At 36.0% G+C, this 11180-nt stretch overlaps 1 pseudogene; it reads left to right on the top strand.

Annotated features, from left to right (window-relative positions):
* Positions 1 to 361: 361 nt before the first annotated feature.
* LOC127791638 (wax ester synthase/diacylglycerol acyltransferase 4-like) lies at positions 362 to 6522 on the top strand (annotated as a pseudogene).
* Positions 6523 to 11180: the final 4658 nt, after the last annotated feature.

The raw sequence follows: 11180 nt of genomic DNA on the forward strand, positions 1-11180 counted from the left end.
TAATTTTTTTATTATTTTAAAGACACCCATAAATTTATAATTTCAAGTCAATTACACAATTGAACTTTTTTATTATTTTAATTATATTTTTAAATTTATTATCTTAATAAATTTATTGAAGTGTGTAATTAATTTAAAATTAAATAATTTAGACATATATTTAAAATAAGGTAAAATTTGAATGTCTAAATAAAAAAAAAATGCAAAACATGACCAAAATATGTATTTGGCCCAAAATTGTTATTGGCTCCACGACAGCGTATGATTGTGTGCGTGTATATAGACGGCCATGGGGAGTTGCAGGGAGTCTGAAAGAACACGAGATTAGGCTTAGGGGCTGTAGGCAGAGTGTTGGAAATCGATGGAGTCTGAGCCGCCCGTAAGCCCAACCGGGCAGTACTTCAACAGCTCCGCCATGTCCATCTCCATTCTCGCCGTTCTGGCATTCGAAGCTCCCATTGATGACTCCCAATTTCTCTCTCTTTTCACCCATGTCTTCCTTCCCGTCAACCCCCGTTTTTCCTCCATCATGGTCATCTCTCTCTCTCTCTCTCTCTATATATATATATATATATATATATTTGAATGTTACAGTTCTAATCAATGATCATGCAAAAGCAGGTTGTCGACGAGAAAGACACCAAAAAACGGAAGAGGGTTGAAGTGAAGATGGAAGACCACATCAAGGTGCCTCGTTTTCCCGCCGGAATGTCGCCGGAATTCTACGACAGCTGCTTCGACGACTACTTGTCGACGATAGCTTTGGAACACTTACCACCAAGCCGGCCCTTATGGGAAATTCATGTCATCAAGTACGCCACCAGCAACGCCGCCGGGAACTTGGTGTTCAAGCTTCACCATTCGCTCGGCGATGGCTATTCTCCGATGGGAACTCTTTTCTCTTGTTTCCAGAGAGCTGACAATCCTTCTTTTCCATTAACTTTTCCTTGTCATCAATCAAATTCTGAGGACAAACATGCAAAGATCAGAAGCGTCTTCAAGGTCGTGCCTCGAGTTTTATATGGGCTTGCCAATACTGTGTTGGATTTTGGATTCAGTTTCCTGAAGAGTAACTTTGTTGAAGATGGCCAGACGCTGATCCGATCAGGAGAAGATGGAGTTCAGTTCCGGCCAATTACAGTCACCACCTTGACATTTTCTCTTGATCGGCTGAAAGAAATCAAAGCTAAGCTTGGAGTGGTAAGATATAAAAATGGACAAAGATAGAAGCGTGGACTGAGCCGATTTACTGAAATTACAAGTTTACTCCTGCTGTGAAAGAAAGATTAATATTCAGTAGCAGAGACAAACTTGTAATATCAGTTGGTCAGCCCACTAATTGAGACGACCCTTCCCAATTTACAAAGACTATATTCATCATCGATCAATCATCATTTTAATAGTATTTTTTAATAATAAAAAAACTACAATAACATTAATTTCCATTTGAGAATACATATATTTGTAAGAAACTTGTTTAATCACTGGACATGACAGACAATAAACGACGTGATAGTGGGAATAGTGTTCTTGGGAACTCGGTTGTACATGCAAATGCAAGCAAAAAGCCAAGAGCAAGAAAATGCTACTTCCACCGCGCTTGTGGTGCTCAACACTAGGGCAGATAGCGGTAGCTACAATTACAGTTTACAGAACAGTGAGCGAGATGGTGAGGCCGAATGCGGAGATGCCATGGGGAAACTACTTCACATTCTTGCATGTCGCCATACTCAGACTAACTTCCGTCGACTTATCCAAACCCACCAGCTTTGTCATGCAAGCTCATCGCCTTATTAGGAGGAAGAGGAACTCGGCTGGTGTTTTTCTCACTGGCTGGCTGTTGGAGAAACTAAGAAAATTTGGGGGCCCTGAGGTATGTCATCCTTTCTAGATTATCATTTACTTGGATGTCATGCGTCATGAAAAAGTCTTTTTTTTTTTCTTTTTTTTTTCTGGAGCATTGGAAGAAGAGTCCAGTAGAGAGCATGATGATAGGATCAACCTATATATCCACTACATCTCTTTCAATAAAAAAAAAAAAAAAAAAACATCCACTACATATATCCTATGGAAGCTAAAAACTAAACAAAATGTAGCAACACAATTGACCCAAGCAAACAAAATAGGAATGCCTGTGCCCAAACAAAGCCCACCCAGGCCATTATCCATTACAACTGAAACCCTAAATTTATTTTATGTTCTTAATTACCAAGTCATAGTTCATGACTAATAAAACTTATGTTTATGTTTATTTAAATGTATTATGAAATTTATTTTTACATTTAGATTGAATAAATATTTTTTATTAAAAATTATATCTAAAAAATATATTTTTTTATTTAAATATTTTCCTAACATTTTTACTTTCTACTTTTTTTAAAAATATTATTTTTCTATTTTTATTTTATATTATATATATATATTATTTTTATTTTTGTACAATCTATATGTCAATAACTTAGGTGGTGTTCTCTTAGGTAGTGTTCTCTTTGTGTTTTATTTTTGAGTTTTGAGTTTTGAATTCATTTTGAGTTTTGTGTTTTGAGTGTTTGTTTTGAGATTTCTAAAAATGCATTCTCTTTGTTATTTTGAAAAATTGTTTCTCAAAACTAAAAATTGAAAACGCGTTTACTTTGTAATTTTTGAAAAATTATTTTATGTTTTTTTTTTCATTTCTTTTTTATTTCTTTCCTTTTCTTCCCTTTCCTTTTTCCATTCTCCAGCGCTGCATCTTCTCCGGTCGACGATTCTGTCGCCGGCGACCACCGATCAGAGCCTATTATTAGAAGCTCCAAGCCAAGGGAGTTAACATACCCCAAAACCAACAAGATCCAACGGACAAATCTCCGTAAATCTAAGATCGATGGTGGCGGCTTTCAATAGAACCAGCAAGATCGACGATGACAGTTTTTAGCGGTGGCAAGCGAGGTTGATGGTGGCTTTAGCGATGGCAGACAAGGTCGAATGTGGCTTCAGTGGTGGCGGGCGAGGTCGATGGTCGATGCTTATGAGAGAGAGAGTGGCAGCGACGTCGATGGCGAGGCGGTCGACAGCCAATGCTTGCGAGAGGGAGAGCAAAGAGAAGAGTGGCAATGATAGAGATGGCGAGGCGGTCGATGGCTGATGCTTGCGAGAGAGAGAGCAGAAAGGAGAGTGGAGATGGCGAGGTCGTTGATGCTTGCGAGAGAGAGAGCAAAGAGGAGAAAGAGCAGAGAGAGCAGTTCTGTCGAGAATCTGGGGAGGGGGGGGAGTGTTTTCCGTGTTTTTGAGTTTTCAGTGTATTTTCACTGAAAACGCCCAAAATAACAAAATGTTATTTTGGGTTTTCTTTACAAATTTTTTAGTTGTTTTCGAAAATGCGTTTTTGAAAATAACAAAGTAAACGTGTTTTCAGTGTTTTGAAAAATTGAAAACTCAAAACGGGCTGAAAACGCCAAAGAGAACAGGCCCTTAGTGTTTCAATTTTGAGTTTTGAGTTTTCAATTCATTTTTACTTTTTGTGTTTTGAGTGTTTATTTTGATATTTTTTAAAATGAGTTCTTTTTGTCATTTTAAAACTTCATTTCACAAAACAGAAAATTAAAAAACGTGTTTGTTTTGAGATTTTGAAAAATTATTTTTTTTTGTTATTATGATATTTTATTCAATGTATTTAATTATTAAATAATAAAATTAACTCTTTTGAATAAATTTTTGTTATTAAAATAAAATAATAAATTATTAACATACATCTTAACAATAATTTATATTAAATTATACACTTAATAATATAATATATCCTATCTTATGTTTTTAATTATAATATAGATATATTATATTTTTAAAATTTTAAATAAATATATAATTTTATTTTTAAAATTTAATAATAATTTTTTAATTCTTTTTTTCTCTTTTTTGATTTTCTTTTCTTTTTTCTCTATTCTTCTTCTCTGGCTCGCTACATCTTCGACACTGCCAGTCGCCACTCGCCACCAGGCCGATGGTTTTCGACGATCAAAGGCAACCACTCGACACCTAAGGCCCCATCGACCAACATACCCAAACTCAGCAAGATCCAACGGCCAAATCTCCTTAGATCTAATGACAAAGGGCAGTTGAGAGAAGAGATGAGAGATGATAGAACCAGCAAGATCTAATGGCGGGGGCAGTTGACGGCGACTACTCATGGCAGTGACGAAGATGGCAGGCACGATCGATGGCAACTCATGGTGGTGACGGAGATGGCGGGGGCCAGTCGAAAGAAAAGAGGAGACATGAGAGAAGATCGAATGGCTGGGGGAGGGGAGCGGTCAACGGCAGCTCGACAGCGACGGAGATGGCAGGCGCGGTGTTTGGCCGAGGCTTGAGAGAGAGAGAAGAGATGCGAGATTGGAGGGTTGGGGGTGGGGGAAGACTGTGTCACTATGTGCATTTTCTATGTTTTCAATTTTTGTGTGTATTTTCACAGAAAACACCCAAAACAACAAAAGTTGTTTTGGGTTTTCTATATAATTTTTTTTTTATTTTTTAAAATGCGTTTTTAAAAATAGAAAAAAAAATACATTTTTAGTATTTAAAAAAACTCAAAACTCAAAACTCAAAACTCGTTAAAAATAACAAAGAAAATGAGCCCTATTGTATATCCGCTAAATTGACAATTGAGGGGCGGAACAAAATGACCCAATCAATCACATCTAAAAGGAAAATCCAACATTATCGATCTTCATGTTTGGACATTGGAGGGAGTGTTAAAAATTAATAAATATAACATTTCCTATTTTAGGTAGTTGAATATTTGTCTTTATGTATCTTCAACGCATGTTTCTTTCCTTATTATGATATGGAAAGAAATTAACTACAATTTTTGTGTATCTCATTATTCCTTAATTACATGCAGTTAGCAGCTCAATTTGTTTACAAGACATTGAAGAACTCAAGCATGGCAATGTCAAATTTGGTGGGCACAGTGGAGCAAATCGCAGTTGCTAATCAACCCATTAGAGGATTATACTTTACTGTACGTGTTGGGCGCCTTGTTTAGTACTTATGATCTTATTTAGGAACCAATTTCAACTTCTTTTTTCTTTTATTTTTAATCAATCATATAAAAATAATGGGTTATTTTTATTTTTAATCCGTAAAACAAAGATTCGGCATCATCCACCTTTCATCATCGGATTTGTCTCCCAAATATATAGGGCTTGGCAATGCCCACAAAAGAGATAAAAGGAATTGACCAGATCACTTGGAGGCAATAATGCCCTACTTTCCAGAGAGAGGACTATACATATGTTACATTATAATAATCAACATCACTTAAATTAATTATATTTACAGTAACAGCTATGCTATTCTTTATCAAATACAATACAATATTATCTATAATATTTTACAAATAATAAAAATCTTAATTCATTCTATTTTTGATTTATTTAATGCATTATATTTTATTGGGCTAAAGTCATACCCAGGCCCCTCACCTTTCACCATTAAACCATTTTGCCCCCTTAACTTCAACAAGGACCTATTAGCCCCCTCAACTTCAAATTTTGAATCTTACACATACCTGGGTCAACGCGTGTATTACACACGCGATGGAGGCGCATGCAGCACATCACCTCCTTCTTCCCCATTGTCTCCGGCGACCTCTTCCCGCTCGCTGCCTCTCTCCTCCTGCCCATTGCCGCTCCCTGCCTCTCTCTCGCTCTCGCTCTCTCTGTCGGTGGTCGCCAGCAGCGTCCGAGGTGTCGATTGGGGTCGAGGGGCGACGTGAGAGGTGGGTCGCGGGCAGATCTGGGCGTCTTCTTCCTCTCTCTCGCTCTCGCTCTCTCTGTTGGTCTCTCTCACTCTCACTCTCGCTATCTCTCTGTCTGTATCTCTCTCTCTCTCTGTATCTCTCGCTCTCGCTCTCTCTCTCTGCCTGTATCTCTCGCTCTCGCTCTTTCGCTCTGTATCTCTCGCTCTCTTTCTCTATATCTCTCGCTCTCTATATCCCTCGCTCTCTCTATATCTCTCGCTCTCGCTCTCTGTATCCCTCGCTCTCTCTGTATCTCTCGCTCTCCCTATCTCTTTGTCGTCTCAGGCAGCTATCAGATGCCGGTGGTCGCCGGCCTTCTTCCTCTCTTGCAAATCGAGACAAGTGGCACATTTTCATTGGCTTGATCAATGTGGGCCCCACATCAGATGGCATGTGCAACTCACGTAGCAATGCTTGCTGCAATAAGGTATGTAACTATTACAAAATTAGTAATTAAGGTATATAATAGGTTTAAATTTGGAAGTTGAGAGGGTTAATAGGTCATTGTTTAAGTTAAGGGGACAAAATGATTAAATGGTGAAAGGTGAGGGGGCTGGATATGCCTTTAGCCTATTTTATTGCTACAATTATCATACTTAATGTTGCAGGGTATTTCAATAACAATCATGAGTTATGTTGTGAAGCTGAGGGTGGCCATGCGCATGGAAAAGGGCTTCATGGATCCCCACAAATTTCGTTCCTGCATTGATCATGCCTTCCATATGATACTTAGGGCTGCCAATTAATTAATTCACTCATAAAACCTAATTATATATCTCTTATTCATGCACGACTAAAACGTTATATTAATTTTTTTTATTTAAAAAAGGCTAATGTTATGTGTTTGTGTGTGTGTGTGTACATGCATGCATGCAAGCAACCAATCCATACTATGTAACACCACTTCAAAGTGGATTAGGAAGTTGTCTATTTCGGATATATAATGCCTTCTTCAGTTGTCTATTTTGGGTTGGGCCTCTCTATCTCTCTTTTCCTTTTAGTCTTTATTTTTCTTCTCCTCCCCTTCGATGGTTGTTGCTACCGAAGCGGCTAATTAATGTTCCTATTGTACGATTGGTTTGTTTGGAGTCTTTTCTCTTTCATTGGGATAAAGGGCTGGCCAGATCCTTGCCCAGATCCGGTCCAAATCTGGAACGGCCCTGGCCATTGGCCAGATCCAATAGATCCAGATCTGTTTTTGCCCAAATTTACTGTCCAGATCCAATATTCTTGTTTTCTTTTAAGATTTTGTTTATCGATCGTTTGGCATTATTTGGAGTTATTTGATCTTGTGTATTGACTACTTTGAAGTATATATATAATATTCCATTGTTTGATCTAAATATTAGATTTTTGCTATGACTAATTAAGATACATGCAATTTTGGCACAAATGGATTTAGATGAAGGTGAGGTCATTAAAATGGATTTATATTGGTAAATATGGAGTTATTAAGGTCAGTAAAAATACGTTGACTCTGATCTTGATGCATATATTTTAAGTGCGGCTGAAAATATCTATACAAAAAATTTTGTGTGAATTTGGTTGGTACAGATTTGATTGGTATTATTCAGGGAGATTAATTCTTCATGATTTTGTTGGAAGAAATAATTTTAGATAATTCTATATTTGAATTTCGTATCAAGGTGAAGCTTGTTATACTAATTATATATTTGAATTTCGTATCAAGGTAAAGCTTGTTATACATGTGAACTAAAATTTAAATTTATCTGTAATTGGGATTTCTAATTTGACTGTTATTAGGACTTTGAATTTGATTGTAATTAAGATGCAATCAAATTCAATTTTGATTGGGATTTATCTCATCTGGATAAATATTCTCTTGATTTATCTTTTGCTCAGAATATAGTTTTTTATATACATCTACAAATAATTTTAAGTTTATAAATAGGTGTCCAATACTCTAGAATTAGTGCAGCAATATCACTTATGTAATACCAATATCAGCTTAGTGATATTTTATTTTTTTCTGCTAGTAGTTTTTTCTGATTCAGGTTTTTCACGTAAAATTCTGTATTAATTTTGTGTGATTTATGGTTTGATCGTAGTTTATTTTCGATCTACATCCTAATAAAAAGTACTTTATTTACTTGTAAACATTCTCTTTCTTTCTATTTTTTTCTATATTTCTACAAAATAACTATTTTCAAGATATGTAATATGACTTGTGAAAATTCCTCATCAATTACGGACTCTACCGTATGACAAATATACATAATTATAATTTTCTCTTACATATGTAATTAGAGATGTAAATGAATTTTTAATTAATCTCATTTATATATTTATTTTAATAAATTTAAAAAAAACATTATACTTATACCCCGTTTTATACTTATTTTAGTTATAAACAAAATTAATTAAGACCTATTAAAAATTCATTTACATCCCTATAAATTAATCCTTACCATTCAGATGCATGTGCAATGCCAATGGGAACCCATAGACCTAAAACTTGTGGGCATTAAAAATGTTTAAAACAGTTTTTGAATGCTCCATGAGATCTTAACTCTACTGGAGAAGACTTATTAAACAGTTTAAAACAGATGCATGTGCAAGCCGCAAAGTATAATTGAAATAATGAATATTGTGAGAGCGAGAGAGCGGTGGGGGAGAGAAGGAGAATATTCATCCACCCATGCATGGTTCAGGCTACTACACGAAGCTACTAGACGGATATGGCCGCACAGTTGAAAAGACAGCATTAACTCTGATTGACTGTGGAGCACCAAGTCAGTCTCAACCACCAACCTGATATCTATATATATAATGGAACTGAAAATGATATTCTATGTCATTCTCGTGACCCCAAAAACAGTGCCACCATACCATACACCGTCAAATTCTCAGTAACAAAATGAATATTTTATTCAATACAATATTTGAATGCTCTCTCTAGGGCTCCAAAACCTCTCTTCAGCATCTTTGTCCAATGGTTCTCTGTCGTTTGGCAATCGGACTACAAATGTGGTTGGCATTTCGTCAGTGAAGGCGGCAATTGGTTGCAGATGGTTGCTGTAGGCTTAACAATGGCAGGGTGGTCAGATTTATTTTAGGATTTAAGTGTGTTTTAGATGGAGGTCAGTTGTTAGGCCTCTTTGTTTGGGCCTGGTCTTCCATCTTGTCTCGTTTAATTAGGCCTTTGGTAATACCAATTTTGATGATATTATCATGTTTTAAAGAATGAACCAAACTTGTTGTAAGGTGATTAATTGATTTTGATGGCATTACCGTTACCATGCTTTATTGTGGATTTTTTGCCTAAGTTCTGTCTATGGTGCATATCCTTATTGGGACAATTTATCTTTAAGTGGCTAGTACCTGTAATTCGTCACTCAAAAAGAAGTATCAAGAGTTGACCAAAAAAAAAAAAAAGAAGTAAAAATAATAATAAAAAAGAAAAAATCATCTCTACCTATAAAAATTAAAAAAAAAAATTATTATGTAAAAAGGAAAAAACGTGTTCATTAGGTGAGATAAACCATATATACTGCATTCTTAAGATCGTTTGGGTCATCAACAGAATGATTATTCAGATGTCACTAATCCTTCTCTTATTAAATTTATGAATCTCACTACTTATATAGCTAAAAAATAATAAAAACTTAAATTTAAGAAAGTTTTTAGTTAAATTATCATGAATACAATGAGAGTGTAATTAATGCAAGTGTAGAATAAAATTTTTTGCTCATTCTTTCTACCAATTCAATCAAAACAATAAGACAACAATAATACAATATTGGCCATCGACCATCTAAACTTGTGGATGAGAAATGAAGTCACGTATGCGTGCGTGTGTGCGCGTACTTAAAGGCAAAGATATGGGGGAAGTATTGGCAACACTTAGTTAAATCCTAAGTTACATGGAAACGCGTTTGAGTAGTCATTTTGATTTTCTAAACCGTTTTACATTTTGGAGATGGCGAAATTTAAGAAACACATTTCCACCGGAAACACGTTTTCAGCAACACTACTCACATCGCACGGATCGTGAAGCCGATCGGACCCCTATTTTCCTTCTCTTTTTTTCTTCTTTTTTCTTTATTCTTCTTCTTTTGCCTTGTTTCTCCGAATTTGCTTCCACTTACGCATTGACGACCGTCGATTTGTCAGTCGTTCCAATTCCGTTGCTCACTCATGTTGCTGTTCCGAGTGCTCCTTAGTCGCCGACCGTTGATCCGTAGCTTTGGACTCTGGTTGCTCGCTGATCTGTGTGGTATTTTGTTTCTAATCTATTTATATCACAATTAAATTAATTTTAAACTAATCAAATTTTTTCAATAATATTGCATTTAACTGAAATTTTGATTTTGGCTAATTTGGAATTGTTGTATTTTTCTGTAATCGACCACACCAACACAAAGCCAAGAGCAGCGTCAATCCAAGAAATAGAAATGAACCGCACAACGCACACACGCAAAACATAAGATATACGTGTTCGGATTCAAACGAATCCTACTCACGGTAGAAGCTTACACCTCTAGTCAATCCACTATATGAACAAGGGATTTACACAATACACACACAAGATCCTCTCGGCCACTCTCAAATCAGAAACCAAACCAAACACAAGAAGACAAAACAAACCAGAGTACAAAGCCCAAAATACCTGAGCAACACATGCACTCAAACCTCGCCAATCTCTCTCTCAAACCACTCAAGTGATTATGCACTTATCGGGAACGAGATCAGAACCGCCATTGCCTTCTTTTTCATTCTGATTCGCAAAGAGCGCCTTCGATCTTCCGTGTTCTGTTCTTGCGCGTTGCCTCTGTTCGTGCCTTCTATTTGCCTTCATGCCCCTTGCCTTTCATTTGCACTAAAACAGCCATATATATATACACAGGCCAATAGATACAAACAGAAATCATGGGCTTAACATAAACATGGACTTGGGCTTCAATTAATGGCTTAGAATGAAATCGGCCCATATCATATTATATATCCAACCCACTTTATTTATATACATATATAAATGTCACATGGATAAAATAAAGTAACCCATTTGAGACACATAAACCTAACAGGAATATATATGGCATATGATTATATGAGTATCTTAAGGTTAATAGAATATTGCATATCAGTTTGGAATATGGCATATGAATATCTTAAAGTTAATTTTTTATATAAAAAATTATATTTATAAAAAATATATATATTTTTAAATTACAAATTTACCCCGCATTTTTATTTTTTACCATTTTAAAAAAAATATATTTTCAGCGATTCTGTTTAGTAATGGAAACCTTTCGTTATCCTTCGGTACGTACTACCTTGGTTAAATCAATGGCTCCACGACACCACTTTTTTGTATAAATACATGGGGAGGGGCAGGAAGAGCGACCGCGGAAGGCGGTGGCGGATGAGCCTCTGAAGAGCA

This window comes from Diospyros lotus, chromosome 15, assembly GCF_014633365.1.
Source record: "Diospyros lotus cultivar Yz01 chromosome 15, ASM1463336v1, whole genome shotgun sequence".
In the NCBI taxonomy this organism is placed as follows: Eukaryota; Viridiplantae; Streptophyta; class Magnoliopsida; order Ericales; family Ebenaceae; genus Diospyros; species Diospyros lotus.